Source organism: Triticum dicoccoides, chromosome 1B (assembly GCF_002162155.2).
Source record: "Triticum dicoccoides isolate Atlit2015 ecotype Zavitan chromosome 1B, WEW_v2.0, whole genome shotgun sequence".
Classification (NCBI taxonomy): domain Eukaryota; kingdom Viridiplantae; phylum Streptophyta; class Magnoliopsida; order Poales; family Poaceae; genus Triticum; species Triticum dicoccoides.
Window position 1 is genome coordinate 39,664,940 of NC_041381.1, and position 16,724 is coordinate 39,681,663.

Below are 16,724 nucleotides of genomic sequence, written 5' to 3' on the forward strand. Positions count from 1 at the left end.
TAGTAGTGTTGGTGGAAGAAAGTACTGCTTGGTGACTGTGGATGACTACTCAAGATATACATGGGTATACTTCTTCAAGAGGAAGAGGGAGACTCAACAAACCGTCATCAACTTTGCAAATGAAGATCAACATCAACATGAAGCAAAGATTTTGATGATTAGAAGTGACAACGGCACCGAGTTCAAGAACTACACCTTGGATGAGTTTCTTAGTGATGAGGGGGAACCCTGTTAAACATTTTCAAAACCCTCAAAAACCTAACAGAAAAAAAGTTACGGGGCCTTTAAGATCTGGAGGCAAAAAAATTCATCAAATTTCAGTTTTTTTTTAATTTTTGTTAAATCTGGTCAAACTATGGTCAAACTAATTATTCAAGAAAATTAGTGTTACTAAATAATTATTTTTGTTTTTTTGAATTTTGGTCAAATCTGGTCAAACTATGGTCAAACTATGGTCAAACTAATTATTCAAGAAATATTAGTGTTATTAATTTTTTAGAACAATAGTTTCAAACTCAAATAGTGAAATGTGTGACTTCATGCTCAAGCTAAATTCCTTAGGTTAATAGGATTGGCATCTTACTATTGTCAGGAAAACAACAAGTGCACGAGGGAGAATAGAACCCGGAAGTTAAGCGTGCTTAGGTTGGAGTAGTGAGAGGATGGGTGGCTCTCCGGGAAGTTAGATGATTTGGAATGATAAAGGGTGATTAGAGATTAAATTGAGTAGCGATGAGGGGTGATTAGAGATTCGAGGTTAAAATAATTCAGAAATTTGAAAATTAGGGGGAAAAATCGAAATATTTTTGCGAAAAAATTCAAAAAAAAACCGCGCTGGTAGTAGTAGTGCGGGTTTTTACCCACGCTAGTACTAAAGGACATAGTAGTAGCGCGGGTGGCACCCGCGCTACTCCTATACGTTAGCTATAGCGCCTTATTAGTAGCGCTGGCCCCCGTGCTACTAATAGGCCCAAAACCCACGCTGCTGCTAGGCTTTTCCCTAGTAGTGTTGGTGGAAGAAAGTATTGCTTGGTGACTGTAGATGACTACTCAAGATATACATGGGTATACTTCTTCAAGAGGAAGAGTGAGACTCAACAAACCGTCATCAACTTTGCAAATGAAGATCAACATCAACATGAAGCAAAGAATTTGATGATTAGAAGTGACAATGGCACCGAGTTCAAGAACTACACCTTGGATGAGTTTGTTAGTGATGAGGGGGAACCCCGTCAAACATTTTCAAAATCCTGAAAAACCTAACAGAAAAAAAAGTTACGGGGCTTTTAAGATCTGGAGGCAAAAAAATTCATCAAATTTCAGTTTTTTTAATTTTTGTTAAATCTGGTCAAACTATGGTCAAACTAATTATACAAGAATATTAGTGTTACTATATAATTATTTTTGTTTTTGTGAATTTTGGTCAAATCTGGTCAAACTATGGTCAAACTATGGTCAAACTGTGGTCAAACTAATTATTCAAGAAATATTAGTGTTACAAATTTTTTAGAACAATAGTTTCAAACTCAAATAGTGAAATATGTGACTTCATGCTCAAGCTAAATTCCTGAGGTTAATAGGATTGGCATCTTACTATTGTCAGGAAAACAACAAGTGCACGAGGGAGAATAGAACCCGAAAGTTAAGCGTGCTCAGGCTGGAGTAGTGAGAGGATGGGTGACCGTCTGGGAAGTTAGATGATTTGGAACGATAAGGGGTGATTAGAGATTAAATTGAGTAGCGATGAGGGGTGATTAAAGATTTGAGGTTAAAATAATTCAGAAATTTTAAAATTAGGGAAAAAACAAAATTTTTTGTCGAAAAAATTCAAAAAAAAACCGCGCTGGTAGTAGTAGCGCGGGTTTTTACCCACGCTACTACTAAAGGACGTAGTAGTAGCGTGGGTGGCACCCGCGCTACTGCTATACGTTAGCTGTAGCGCCTTATTAGTAGCGCCGGCCCCGCACTACTAATAGGCCCAAAACCCGCGCTGCTGCTAGGCTTTTCCCTAGTAGTGTTGGTGGAAGAAAGTATTGCTTGGTGACTGTGGATGACTACTCAAGATATACATGGGTATACTTCTTCAAGAGGAAGAGGGAGACTCAACAAACCGTCATCAACTTTGCAAATGAAGATCAACATCAACACGAAGCAAAGATTTTGATGATTAGAAGTGACAACGGCACCGAGTTCAAGAACTACACCTTGGATGAGTTTCTTAGTGATGAGGGGGGACCCTGTTAAACATTTTCAAAACCCTCAAAAACCTAACAGAAAAAAGTTACGGGGCCTTTAAGATCTGGAGGCAAAAAAATTCATCAAATTTCAGTTTTTTTTTAATTTTTGTTAAATCTGGTCAAACTATGGTCAAACTAATTATTCAAGAAAATTAGTGTTACTAAATAATTATTTTTGTTTTTGTGAATTTTGGTCAAATCTGGTCAAACTATGGTCAAACTATGGTCAAACTGTGGTCAAACTAATTATTCAAGAAATATTAGTGTTACAAATTTTTTAGAACAATAGTTTCAAACTCAAATAGTGAAATGTGTGACTTCATGCTCAAGCTAAATTCATGAGGTTAATAGGATTGGCATCTTACTATTGTCAGGAAAACAACAAGTGCACGAGGGAGAATAGAACCCGAAAGTTAAGCGTGCTCAGGCTGGAGTAGTGAGAGGATGGGTGACCGTCTGGGAAGTTAGATGATTTGGACCGATAAGGGGTGATTAGAGATTAAATTGAGTAGCAATGAGGGGTGATTAGAGATTTGAGGTTAAAATAATTCAGAAATTTTAAAATTAGGGAAAAAAAAATTTGTCGAAAAAATTCAAAAAAAAACCCGCGCTGGTAGTAGTAGCGCGGGTTTTTACCCACGCTACTACTAAAGGACGTAGTAGTAGCGTGGGTGGCACCCGCGCTACTGCTATACGTTAGCTGTAGCGCCTTATTAGTAGCGCCGGCCCCGCACTACTAATAGGCCCAAAACCCGCGCTGCTGCTAGGCTTTTCCCTAGTAGTGTTGGTGGAAGAAAGTACTGCTTGGTGACTGTGGATGACTACTCAAGATATACATGGGTATACTTCTTCAAGAGGAAGAGGGAGACTCAACAAACCGTCATCAACTTTGCAAATGAAGATCAACATCAACATGAAGCAAAGATTTTGATGATTAGAAGTGACAACGGCACCGAGTTCAAGAACTACACCTTGGATGAGTTTCTTAGTGATGAGGGGGAACCCTGTTAAACATTTTCAAAACCCTCAAAAACCTAACAGAAAAAAAGTTACGGGGCCTTTAAGATCTGGAGGCAAAAAAATTCATCAAATTTCAGTTTTTTTTTAATTTTTGTTAAATCTGGTCAAACTATGGTCAAACTAATTATTCAAGAAAATTAGTGTTACTAAATAATTATTTTTGTTTTTTTGAATTTTGGTCAAATCTGGTCAAACTATGGTCAAACTATGGTCAAACTAATTATTCAAGAAATATTAGTGTTATTAATTTTTTAGAACAATAGTTTCAAACTCAAATAGTGAAATGTGTGACTTCATGCTCAAGCTAAATTCCTTAGGTTAATAGGATTGGCATCTTACTATTGTCAGGAAAACAACAAGTGCACGAGGGAGAATAGAACCCGGAAGTTAAGCGTGCTTAGGTTGGAGTAGTGAGAGGATGGGTGGCTCTCCGGGAAGTTAGATGATTTGGAATGATAAGGGGTGATTAGAGATTAAATTGAGTAGCGATGAGGGGTGATTAGAGATTCGAGGTTAAAATAATTCAGAAATTTGAAAATTAGGGGGAAAAATCGAAATATTTTTGCGAAAAAATTCAAAAAAAACCGCGCTGGTAGTAGTAGCGCGGGTTTTTACCCACGCTAGTACTAAAGGACATAGTAGTAGCGCGGGTGGCACCCGCGCTACTCCTATACGTTAGCTATAGCGCCTTATTAGTAGCGCTGGCCCCCGTGCTACTAATAGGCCCAAAACCCACGCTGCTGCTAGGCTTTTCCCTAGTAGTGTTGGTGGAAGAAAGTATTGCTTGGTGACTGTAGATGACTACTCAAGATATACATGGGTATACTTCTTCAAGAGGAAGAGTGAGACTCAACAAACCGTCATCAACTTTGCAAATGAAGATCAACATCAACATGAAGCAAAGAATTTGATGATTAGAAGTGACAACGGCACCGAGTTCAAGAACTACACCTTGGATGAGTTTGTTAGTGATGAGGGGGAACCCCGTCAAACATTTTCAAAATCCTGAAAAACCTAACAGAAAAAAAAGTTACGGGGCTTTTAAGATCTGGAGGCAAAAAAATTCATCAAATTTCAGTTTTTTTAATTTTTGTTAAATCTGGTCAAACTATGGTCAAACTAATTATACAAGAATATTAGTGTTACTATATAATTATTTTTGTTTTTGTGAATTTTGGTCAAATCTGGTCAAACTATGGTCAAACTATGGTCAAACTGTGGTCAAACTAATTATTCAAGAAATATTAGTGTTACAAATTTTTTAGAACAATAGTTTCAAACTCAAATAGTGAAATATGTGACTTCATGCTCAAGCTAAATTCCTGAGGTTAATAGGATTGGCATCTTACTATTGTCAGGAAAACAACAAGTGCACGAGGGAGAATAGAACCCGAAAGTTAAGCGTGCTCAGGCTGGAGTAGTGAGAGGATGGGTGACCGTCTGGGAAGTTAGATGATTTGGAACGATAAGGGGTGATTAGAGATTAAATTGAGTAGCGATGAGGGGTGATTAGAGATTTGAGGTTAAAATAATTCAGAAATTTTAAAATTAGGGAAAAAACAAAATTTTTTGTCGAAAAAATTCAAAAAAAAACCGCGCTGGTAGTAGTAGCGCGGGTTTTTACCCACGCTACTACTAAAGGACGTAGTAGTAGCGTGGGTGGCACCCGCGCTACTGCTATACGTTAGCTGTAGCGCCTTATTAGTAGCGCCGGCCCCGCACTACTAATAGGCCCAAAACCCGCGTTGCTGCTAGGCTTTTCCCTAGTAGTGTTGGTGGAAGAAAGTATTGCTTGGTGACTGTGGATGACTACTCAAGATATACATGGGTATACTTCTTCAAGAGGAAGAGGGAGACTCAACAAACCGTCATCAACTTTGCAAATGAAGATCAACATCAACACGAAGCAAAGATTTTGATGATTAGAACTGACAACGGCACCGAGTTCAAGAACTACACCTTGGATGAGTTTCTTAGTGATGAGGGGGGACCCTGTTAAACATTTTCAAAACCCTCAAAAACCTAACAGAAAAAAGTTACGGGGCCTTTAAGATCTGGAGGCAAAAAAATTCATCAAATTTCAGTTTTTTTTTAATTTTTGTTAAATCTGGTCAAACTATGGTCAAACTAATTATTCAAGAAAATTAGTGTTACTAAATAATTATTTTTGTTTTTTTGAATTTTGGTCAAATCTGGTCAAACTATGGTCAAACTAATTATTCAAGAAATATTAGTGTTATTAATTTTTTAGAACAATAGTTTCAAACTCAAATAGTGAAATGTGTGACTTCATGCTCAAGCTAAATTCCTTAGGTTAATAGGATTGGCATATTACTATTGTCAGGAAAACAACAAGTGCACGAGGGAGAATAGAACCCGGAAGTTAAGCGTGCTCAGGCTGGAGTAGTGAGAGGATGGGTGACCGTCCGGGAAGTTAGATGATTTGGAATGATAAGGGGTGATTAGAGATTAAATTGAGTAGCGATGAGGGGTGATTAGAGATTTGGGTTAAAATAATTCAGAAATTTGAAAATTAGGGGAAAAAATCGAAATATTTTTTCGAAAAAATTCAAAAAAAAAACCCGCGCTGGTAGTAGTAGCGCGGGTTTTTACCCGCGCTACTACTAAAGGACATAGTAGTAGCGTGGGTGGCACCCGCGCTACTGCTATACATTAGCTGTAGCGCCTTATTAGTTGCGTCGGCCCCGCGCTACTAGTAGGCCCAAAACCCGCACTGCTGCTAGGCTTTTCCCTAGTAGTGTTGGTGGAAGAAAGTATTGCTTGGTGACTGTGGATGACTACTCAAGATATACATGGGTATACTTCTTCAAGAGGAAGAGTGAGACTCAACAAACTATCGTCAACTTTGCAAATGAAGATCAACATCAACACGAAGCAAAGATTTTGATGATTAGAAGTGACAACGGCACCGAGTTCAAGAACTACACCTTGGATGAGTTTCTTAGTGATGAGGGGGAACCCCGTTAAACATTTTCAAAATCCTCAAAAACCTAACAGAAAAAAAGTTACGGGGCTTTTAAGATCTGGAGGCAAAAAAACTCATCAAATTTCAGTTTTTTTAATTTTTGTTAAATCTGGTCAAACTATGGTCAAACTAATTATTCAAGAATATTAGTGTTACTAAATAATTATTTTTGTTTTTGTGAATTTTGGTCAAATCTGGTCAAACTATGGTCAAACTGTGGTCAAACTAATTATTCAAGAAATATTAGTGTTACAAATTTTTTAGAACAATAGTTTCAAACTCAAATAGTGAAATGTGTGACTTCATGCTCAAGCTAAATTCCTGAGGTTAATAGGATTGGCATCTTACTATTGTCAGGAAAACAACAAGTGCACGAGGGAGAATAGAACCCGAAAGTTAAGCGTGCTCAGGCTGGAGTAGTGAGAGGATGGGTGACCGTCTGGGAAGTTAGATGATTTGGAATGATAAGGGGTGATTAGAGATTAAATTGAGTAGCGATGAGGGGTGATTAGATATTTGAGGTTAAAATAATTCAGAAATTCGAAAATTAGGGAAAAAACGAAATATTTTTTCGAAAAAATTCAAACCTACGCTACTACTAAAGGACGTAGTTGTAGCGCGGGTGGCACCCGCACTACTGATATACGTTAGCTGTAGCGCCTGATTAATAGCACCGGCCCCTGCGCTACTAATAGGCCCAAAACCCGCGCTGCTGCTAGGCTTTTCCCTAGTAGTGTTGGTGGAAGAAAGTATTGCTTGGTGACTGTGGATGACTACTCAAGATATACATGGGTATACTTCTTCAAGAGGAAGAGTGAGACTCAACAAACCGTCATCAACTTTGCAAATGAAGATCAACATCAACACGAAGCTAAGATTTTGATGATTAGAAGTGACAACGGCACCGAGTTCAAGAACTACACCTTGGATGAGTTTCTTAGTGATGAGGGGGAACCCTGTTAAACAGTTTCAAAACCCTCAAAAACCTAACAGAAAAAAAGTTACGGGGCCTTTAAGATCTGGAGGCAAAAAAATTCATCAAATTTCAGTTTTTTTTTAATTTTTGTTAAATCTGGTCAAACTATGGTCAAACTAATTATTCAAGAATATTAGTGTTACTAAATATAATTATTTTTGTTTTTTTGAATTTTGGTCGAATCTGGTCAAACTATGGTCAAACTAATTATTCAAGAAATATTAGTGTTACTAATTTTTTAGAACAATAGTTTCAAACTCAAATAGTGAAATGTGTGACTTCATGCTCAAGCTAAATTCCTGAGGTTAATAGGATTGGCATCTTACTATTGTCAGGAAGACAACAAGTGCACGAGGGAGAATAGAACCCGGAAGTTAAGCGTGCTCAGGCTGGAGTAGTGAGAGGATGGGTGACCGTCCAGGAAGTTAGATGATTTGGAATGATAAGGGGTGATTAGAGATTAAATTGAGTAGCAATGAGGGGTGATTAGAGATTTGGGTTAAAATAATTCAGAAATTTGAAAATTAGGGGAAAAAATCGAAATATTTTTTCGAAAAAATGCAACAAAAAAAAACCGCGCTGGTAGTAGTAGCGCGGGTTTTTACCCACGCTACTACTAAAGGACATAGTAGTAGCGTGGGTGGCACCCGCGCTACTGCTATACATTAGCTGTAGCGCCTTATTAGTAGCGCCGGCCCCGCGCTACTAATAGGCCCAAAACCCGCACTGCTGCTAGGCTTTTCCCTAGTAGTGTTGGTGGAAGAAAGTATTGCTTGGTGACTGTGGATGACTACTCAAGATATACATGGGTATACTTCTTCAAGAGGAAGAGTGAGACTCAACAAACTATCGTCAACTTTGCAAATGAAGATCAACATCAACACGAAGCAAAGATTTTGATGATTAGAAGTGACAACGGCACCGAGTTCAAGAACTACACCTTGGATGAGTTTCTTAGTGATGAGGGGGAACCCCGTTAAACATTTTCAAAATCCTCAAAAACCTAACAGAAAAAAAGTTACGGGGCTTTTAAGATCTGGAGGCAAAAAAAACTCATCAAATTTCAGTTTTTTTAATTTTTGTTAAATCTGGTCAAACTATGGTCAAACTAATTATTCAAGAATATTAGTGTTACTAAATAATTATTTTTGTTTTTTGGTCAAATCTCGTCAAACTATGGTCAAACTATGGTCAAACTATGGTCAAACTAATTATTCAAGAAATATTAGTGTTACTAATTTTTTAGAACAATAGTTTCAAACTCAAATAGTGAAATGTGTGACTTCATGCTCAAGCTAAATTCCTGAGGTTAATAGGATTGGCATCTTACTATTGTCAGGAAAACAACAAGTGCACGAGGGAGAATAGAACCCGGAAGTTAAGGGTGCTCAGGCTGGAGTAGTGAGAGGATGGGTGACCGTCTGGGAAGTTAGATGATTTCGAATGATAAGGGGTGATTAGAGATTAAATTGAGTAGCGATGAGGGGTGATTAGAGATTTGAGGTTAAAATAACTCAGAAATTTGAAAATTAGGGGGAAAACGAAATATTTTTTCGAAAAAATTCAAAAAAAACCCGCGCTGGTAGTAGTAGCGCGGGTTTTTACCTACGCTACTACTAAAGGACGTAGTAGTAGCGCGGGTGGCACCCTCGCTAGTGCTATACGTTAGTTGTAGCGCCTTATGTCGTGGTTCTAAGCCTGACAGTAGAGTGGGGGGTAGGTATGGAGAGGCAAGGTCCTAGCTATGGAGAGGTTGTAAGCACAAAAGATGTACGAGTTCAGGCCCTTCTCGGAAGAAGTAACAGCCCTACGTCTCGGAGCCCGGAGGCGGTCGAGTGGATTATGAATGTATGAATTACAAGGTGTCGAACCCTTCTGCCTGTGGAGGGGGGTGGCTTATATAGAGTGCGCCAGGACCCCAGCCAGCCCACGCAGGAGAGGGTTTAAGGTGAGTTAAGTCTGGGGCGTTACTGGTAACGCCCCACATAAAGGCCTTTACTATCATAAAGTCTACTTGATTACAGGCCGTTGCAGTGTAGAGTGCCTCTTGACCTCCTGGTGGTCGAGTGGGTCTTCGTGGTCGAGTCCTTCAGGCCAGTCGAGTGAATCCTCGTTGGTCGACTGGAAGGCGACCTCTTCTAAGGATGTCCATGACCCTACCCTAGGTACATAACCCCATCATTAGCCCCCGAATGGATTGAGGCTTCGAGTGAAGAAGGAGTTGATGTCGTTTCCGATTAACCTTTGTGCTCCGGTTGTGCGCTGTTCTGGACCAAAGAATCCCTTTGTCGACAGGAAACAACTTGCCTTCAGTCGACTTGATCCATTCTGTTTTTGCGTCGAGTGATCTTTCAGGCTTCGACGATCTCCGAGCGACGGATCGCCGGAAACACCGCGCCTGACAGACTGATTTGTTGCTCGCGGATTCCGCGGGATGCGAAATTTTGGGGTGCGCGCGAAGCGGGGCGGACCGCGGCGTTCGGATGGGACGGGGCATGGACGCCTCGATCTCCGCGCCACCTTTTTCGCCACGTATCCCGTCTGCATAACTGTTCCAGATATGATTAGATCGACCGGGCCCCCCTGTCATCCACTCGGAAGGGACCTTATAAATGTGCCCGGCGAGGATTTATGTGCTGCGCCTTAGCATTCTCCCCCTCTCTCTGCTTCCTTCCTCCCTGCTTAGCGTGCTCGCTCTCGCCCCCGCACCACTTCCCTTTGCGCATCTCGCCGGCGACCATGGCCAAGGAGAAGACGGCGGCGCTGGAGCGCGCAAAGAAGGCGTCGGCATCGGAGAAGGCGAAAGGAAGATCCACCACCCGCGGAGGGTCCTCGTCCAGATCCCGCCTGCCGAAGGGCTGGGTCCAAGGAGACTGGATCCAGTCGACCATCACGGAGAATGACCTCCTCGACATGGCCAACGAGGGCTTGATCCCCCACGGAGCTGCGAGGCTTCCGGGGAAGGAGTGGCAGCCCCAGCCAGAAGAGGGTGAGTGTGTGCTTTTGGCCACCCATGTTGATCGCGGGTTTTCCTTGCCACCGAGTGTTTTCTTTCGTGGCTTCTTGAATTTCTTCGGAGCGCAGCTCCACCATTTTACCCCAAACTCCATTGCCTATCTTGCTGCGTTCGTGTCCATGTGTGAGGGTTTCTTGGGCTGTCGACCGCACTGGGGTTTGTTCAAGCATATATTCACGTGTCGCTCTCAGACCGTGAAGAAGGCGAGTCCAGGCGACGAAAAGACCCGAGTTGTCCAAATGTGTGGGGGTTTGGGCATCCAGGTGAGGAATAAGAGCACCTTCCCGCCCATGACCTTTCCCGAGTCCGTTAGAGGCTGGCAGTCGACTTGGTTCTACTGCCAGGTCCAGTCGACGCCAGGGCAGTCGAGTGGACTCCCTCCGTTCACCATGGACCGAGTGAGCAAGCCTTCCCCTCTGAAGCTGATTCCGGAGGAGAGAGCCGACGTGAAGATGTCGATGGAGCGCGTGGTGCGGTTGGTTCGGGAGGGAGTGACAGGCATGGACCTCTTGGAGGTTTTCCTCAGGCGTCGCATCCAGCCTCTCCAGTTCTGGAGCCACTGCATGTGGTTGTACTGTGGGACCGAAGACGAGACTAGAGTCCATCCAGAAGCACTCGACGATGTCACTCTGGAAAGATGGATGGCAGCCGTCACCGGAAACAAGGACAACCCACGCGGAGCCAGAAGGATTCCTCCACTCGACCACAACAGTGATCCAAATAAGGTACACTTGCCCTGCTCTCCACTGCATTCTTGTCGCATTCATCTCTGTCCACTCTGCCGACTGGTCGACTGATCATTGTCTTGATATCTGCTAGGCCCTCACCGAGCTGTACTCGATGCCCAATGGGGCACAAACTCCGACTGAGGAGGGTGAGGCGAGTGGGGGCGAGAGCCAGGACGAGGGGGAATGGGACTCGGACGTTGCAGGGGACGACGACGACGATGATGATGACGACGGCGATGATGATGATGCCGAAGACGAGGAGGAAGAGGAGGAGGTCGTGCCACCGCGCTCGGAAAGGCGGTCGAAGCTCGTCCACGACCCTTCGACTGAACGTGGCAAGGGGGTTGCGACGCAGTCGACCAAGCGCCCTAGGACCACTTCTCCAGCGCCGACTGAACAGGCGCCGAAGCAACTTAGGGGGGCTCCGCCAAAGCCGACCAAGCTCCTGCCGAAGATGAAGGTGTCCATCCCCACCATATCAGGGTAATTGTGCTGCTCATATTTTCTTATTCTGTGCGAACTTTATCTCTGGTCGACGCTGAAGTTAGTCGACCGATCCTTTGGAGTTGCAGTGCTGCTACTTCTGAGACCTCGGCCCGGGCTGATGACCACGAGATGGAGGATGCAGCAACTTCGAACCCAGGTACTGTATTCTTAACATCGTTCTTAGTCGACTGACTCGCGATCTCTAATCCTGATTCTTCTCCGCAGCTCCACCCAATACTGTTATCAATCTCCCTGATGACGACGAGGATGAAGAAACACTGGCACGAAGGAGGAGTCGGAAAGCGTCCGCCAGTAAGGTGCCTCAGGATGTGACGGCGCCTGAGATTCTGACTGTGGAAGAAGAGAACATCACTCGACACACGGTGTCCTTCACAAATCCACTGACGAGTGCTCAGCAGTCCTCCCTCTTCACGACGCACCACGTCCCAGAGGACCAAGCTGGCGCAGCGAAGGAGGCAATACGCCAGGCGGGACTCATGATGGAGCAGCTGAAGACTATCCGGGACGCGAGCCAGGCAGCTTATGACGCCAGCTCTGCCCTCCAAATCAATGTCCAGGTCAGTCGACCGATGTTTGTTCTGTTGGATATGCTACCAAAAACTTTTCTTTTCCGGAATTTATAGTAATCACCCACTAGGTGTGTCGAATAAACTCCGTGTTAGCGGGGGCACGCTGAGTGCACCCGCTGGGTGTAGTCCCCAAGGCTAAGGTCGACTGCTGGCAGTCGGCCTTAGGCTTTATAATGTCAATCTATCTGTCAGTCGACTGGTCGACTGGATTTCACAAACCGGTGGGGGCACGCTGAGTGCACCCACTGGGTGTAGTCCCCAAGGCTAAGGTCGACTGCTGGCAGTCGGCCTTAGGCTTTATAATGTCAATCTTTCTGTCAGTCGACTGGTCGACTGGATTTCACAAACCGGTGGGGGCACGCTGAGTGCACCCACTGGGTGTAGTCCCCAAGGCTAAGGTCGACTGCTGGCAGTCGGCCTTAGGATTTATAATGTCAATCTATCTGTCAGTCGACTGGTCGACTGGATTTCACAAACCGGTGGGGGCACGCTGAGTGCACCCACTGGGTGTAGTCCCCGAGACTGTGGTCGACTGCTTGCAGTTGATCACAGTCTTAGAGAATGCATCTCGCACATTTTTTTTGAGGTCGACTGGTCGACTTTGTCTTCAACAGGATTAGTGGGGGCACGCTGAGTGCACCCACTGGGTGTAGTCCCCGAGACTACGGTCGAATGCTTGTATTTGGCTGTAGTCTTAGAAACGTGTGTTTATCTCTTTTTCACTCGGAAGTGAATTATATTTGACATTTAGTCGATTGGTTCTTCACAGAACTCCTGTGATCTTGTGGCTCGCTACTCAGAGCTGGAACAAAAACATACTCAAGTCGAGCTGAGCTTGAGGCTGGTTCAGGAGAAGCTGACAAAGGCAAAGGAGGAGACCGAAGGTATGTTTGGTGAGACCCTGACGACTGCTTTTCCTGTTTGCATACAATAAGTTCAGCCCACTTCCACCATCCATCAGCACCTTTGTCAGTCGAGTGCCTTCGACAACTGGATCGACCACCAAAGCTTGCCTCCCGGGGGTGGCAATATGAGTCGGGTGATCAGATTGGTCGAATGTGATGGGTGTTTGAGACCACTTCAGATAATTTGCCTTTGCTGGGGCAACCATGTTCACCTCTCGGTTAATCACTTTCAGTCGACTTCTGCTTTCCACATCTGCAAAGATCATCAGAGTGGAGTTGATATGCGGATATCCTCCCTCACTGTCCTCTTTGTCTTCGACCTTGTCCGACTCCTTCTCCTTGTCCTTAGACTGTTTTCCCTGAAACTGCTGGATCAGGAGTCGACATTGGCGAGTGGTGTGCTTTGGGTAAATGATATTCCCCTCTTCATCTTTCTTCGTGTGGATGTGACACGGCATATCCATCACGTCGTTCCCCTCTTTATCCTTTACCTTCTTGGGGTTCCAGGATCCTTTTGGTTTCCCCTTAAACTTTCCTTGAGTCACGGCCAGAGCCTCTCCAGGAGCTGCCGGTTCAGCCTTCCACTTCTGTTTCCGACTGGTGTTTCCTTTTTCCGACTGACTCGGCTTGTGCTTGCCGCTTCGGAGTCGGTCTTCTTCTTCGCCGTTGGCGTACTTGGTAGCAATCTCCATCATCCGACTCAAGGTCATGTCACCGGTTCGACCAAATTTCAAACTCAGTTCTCTGTTCTTGACGCCGTCTTTGAAGGCGCATACTGCCTGATGATCAGAGACATTTTCCACAGTGTGGTGCAAAGTGATCCACCTCTGAATATACTCCCTGAGAGTCTCATTAGTTTTCTGCACGCAGACTTGCAACTCTGTCAATCCCGCTGGTCGCTTGCAAGTCCCTTCAAACGTTCTGACGAACACTCGGGACAGATCTTCCCAAGTGTAAATGCTGCTAGGAGGTAATTGAGTCAACCATGCCCTGGCAGAACCTTCCAACATGAGGGGCAAATGCTTCATGGCCACCTCATCGTTCCCACCACCGATCTGAACTGCCACTCGGTAGTCTTCAAGCCAAGTTTCAGGCTTAGACTCACCAGTGAACTTGCTGACTCCTGTTGCCAACCTGAAATTGGGGGGGATAATTGCGGCTCTGATAGCTCTGCTGAAACATTCAGGACCAGAAACATGTACTCGACTGCTCGTGGGTACATCTCTGTCGAGTGCGCCTCGATGGGCTCTGTTCCGGTCGACCAACCCTTGCACGATAATGGATCGCGCGTCGAAGCCTGGCTCTCTGGGGTCAGCTGGAACCCTACGCCCTGTACTGTACTGACGCCTATCATCTGGCTGCCGAGGAGCGTAAGACCCACCCCTCGGAGGGGAATAGGGCACTCGACGCCTATCATCTCGGTCGAGTCTGTCGCCATATTGATCTCGCCGATTCTCACGCCCTTCGCGCCGCGGAGGCGATCTGGGGCTGTGAGCCGACTGAATCGTATTCACAGTGACAGATCGACTGTGAATTCTGTTGCGCGACTGAGACACGGGTGAATTCTGATCTCCTGCTGCCCGGAGCAGATCCCTGATCTGCAGCAAACCTCTGCCAGCTTCCGACTGCGAAGGCTGAATGGACTCTGCTATACGGGTCGCAGCTGCTAAATTCTGAATTGGGGTTCGATATACCTGAGTCGGCGGGAAGAGTTGACGTCGACTGGTGTCGGGAACTCGTTGCCGCGCGCGCTCGTCGAGTGCTCGCTGAAGGTTCTCCAGTCGAGTGCGCTCGGCCAGATTGGCCAGACGCGCCTCCTCCAAGGCGCGAGCCTCGGGGGTTTCTCCTGCGATGGGAATACGCAGGGGATCCTCGTTCCTGCGGTGAAGCTCTTCTCTTTGCAGAGAGTCGAGTGGCTCGGGCTGGTACTCTTCGTAGTCTCGTGCAGGGTCGCCGCCGTCACCTGCTCCACCACCACGGGCGAAGCCAGGAGGGCTGTGGGGCCCGTCGACCATCAAGATTTCCGCCGCTGGATCACTGCTTCCGCACTCGGATGCAGTCTCTCCGGAGCCAGTCGACTGATCGAACAAGCCGTAGAGAGATTCGTTGGGCTCGATTGCCGCAACTTGTGTAGTGGCCGATTGGCGAGCCACCGCGTGACTCACCCATCGCTGAAGCCTCGACCGGCCCGAGCGCTTGCACTGGCAGGAGATCGGGAGGGTGGACGATGGAGGAGCCGACCGATACTGGGTCGACGGTTGCCGTAGCAGAACGCCGCGGACACATGCGCGAAAATGCGTCGCACCGCGGACGGGGAGCGCGTCTACGTCGAGTGGAGCCTCCTGGAGCCATGCGGAATCGTCGGCGATGAAGGTGAGGGTGCCGAGACGGATCTCTTGACCCTTGACCAAAACTCCAGCAGACACCATGATGAGAGTACTCGGAAGAATCGCAACTTCTCCACAGAATCGCTAAAACACCTGCCCCACGGTGGGCGCCAACTGTCGTGGTTCTAAGCCTGACAGTAGAGTGGGGGGTAGGTATGGAGAGGCAAGGTCCTAGCTATGGAGAGGTTGTAAGCACAAAAGATGTACGAGTTCAGGCCCTCCTCGGAAGAAGTAACAGCCCTACGTCTCGGAGCCCGGAGGCGGTCGAGTGGATTATGAATGTATGAATTACAAGGTGCCGAACCCTTCTGCCTGTGGAGGGGGGTGGCTTATATAGAGTGCGCCAGGACCCCAGCCAGCCCACGCAGGAGAGGGTTTAAGGTGAGTTAAGTCTGGGGCGTTACTGGTAACGCCCCACATAAAGGCCTTTACTATCATAAAGTCTACTTGATTACAGGCCGTTGCAGTGCAGAGTGCCTCTTGACCTCCTGGTGGTCGAGTGGGTCTTCGTGGTCGAGTCCTTCAGGCCAGTCGAGTGAATCCTCGTTGGTCGACTGGAAGGCGACCTCTTCTAAGGATGTCCTGGGGTAAGTTATTTGGATCAGGTCCATGACCCTACCCTAGGTACATAACCCCATCACCTTATTAGTAGCACCGGCCCCTGCGCTACTAATAGGCCCAAAACCCGCGCTGCTGCTAGGCTTTTCCCTAGTAGTGTTGGTGGAAGAAAGTATTGCTTGGTGACTGTGGATGACTACTCAAGATATACATGGGTATACTTCTTCAAGAGGAAGAGTGAGACTTAACAAACCGTCATCAACTTTGCAAATGAAGATCAACATCAACACGAAGCTAAGATTTTGATGATTAGAAGTGACAATGGCACCGAGTTCAAGAACTACACCTTGGATGAGTTTCTTAGTGATGAGGGGGAACCCTGTTAAACATTTTCAAAACCCTCAAAAACCTAACAGAAAAAAAGTTACGGGGCCTTTAAGATCTGGAGGCAAAAAAATTCATCAAATTTCAGTTTTTTTTATTTTTGTTAAATCTGGTCAAACTATGGTCAAACTAATTATTCAAGAATATTAGTGTTACTAAATAATTATTTTTGTTTTTTTTCAATTTTGGTCAAATCTGGTCAAACTATGGTCAAACTATGGTCAAACTAATTATTCAAGAAATATTAGTGTTACTAATTTTTTAGAACAATAGTTTCAAACTCAAATAGTGAAATGTGTGACGTCATGCTCAAGCTAAATTCCTGAGGTTAATAGGATTGGCATCTTACTATTGTCAGGAAAACAACAAGTGCACGAGGGAGAATAGAACCTGAAAGTTAAGCGTGCTCAGGCTGGAGTAGTGAGAGGATGGGTGACCGTCTGGGAAGTTA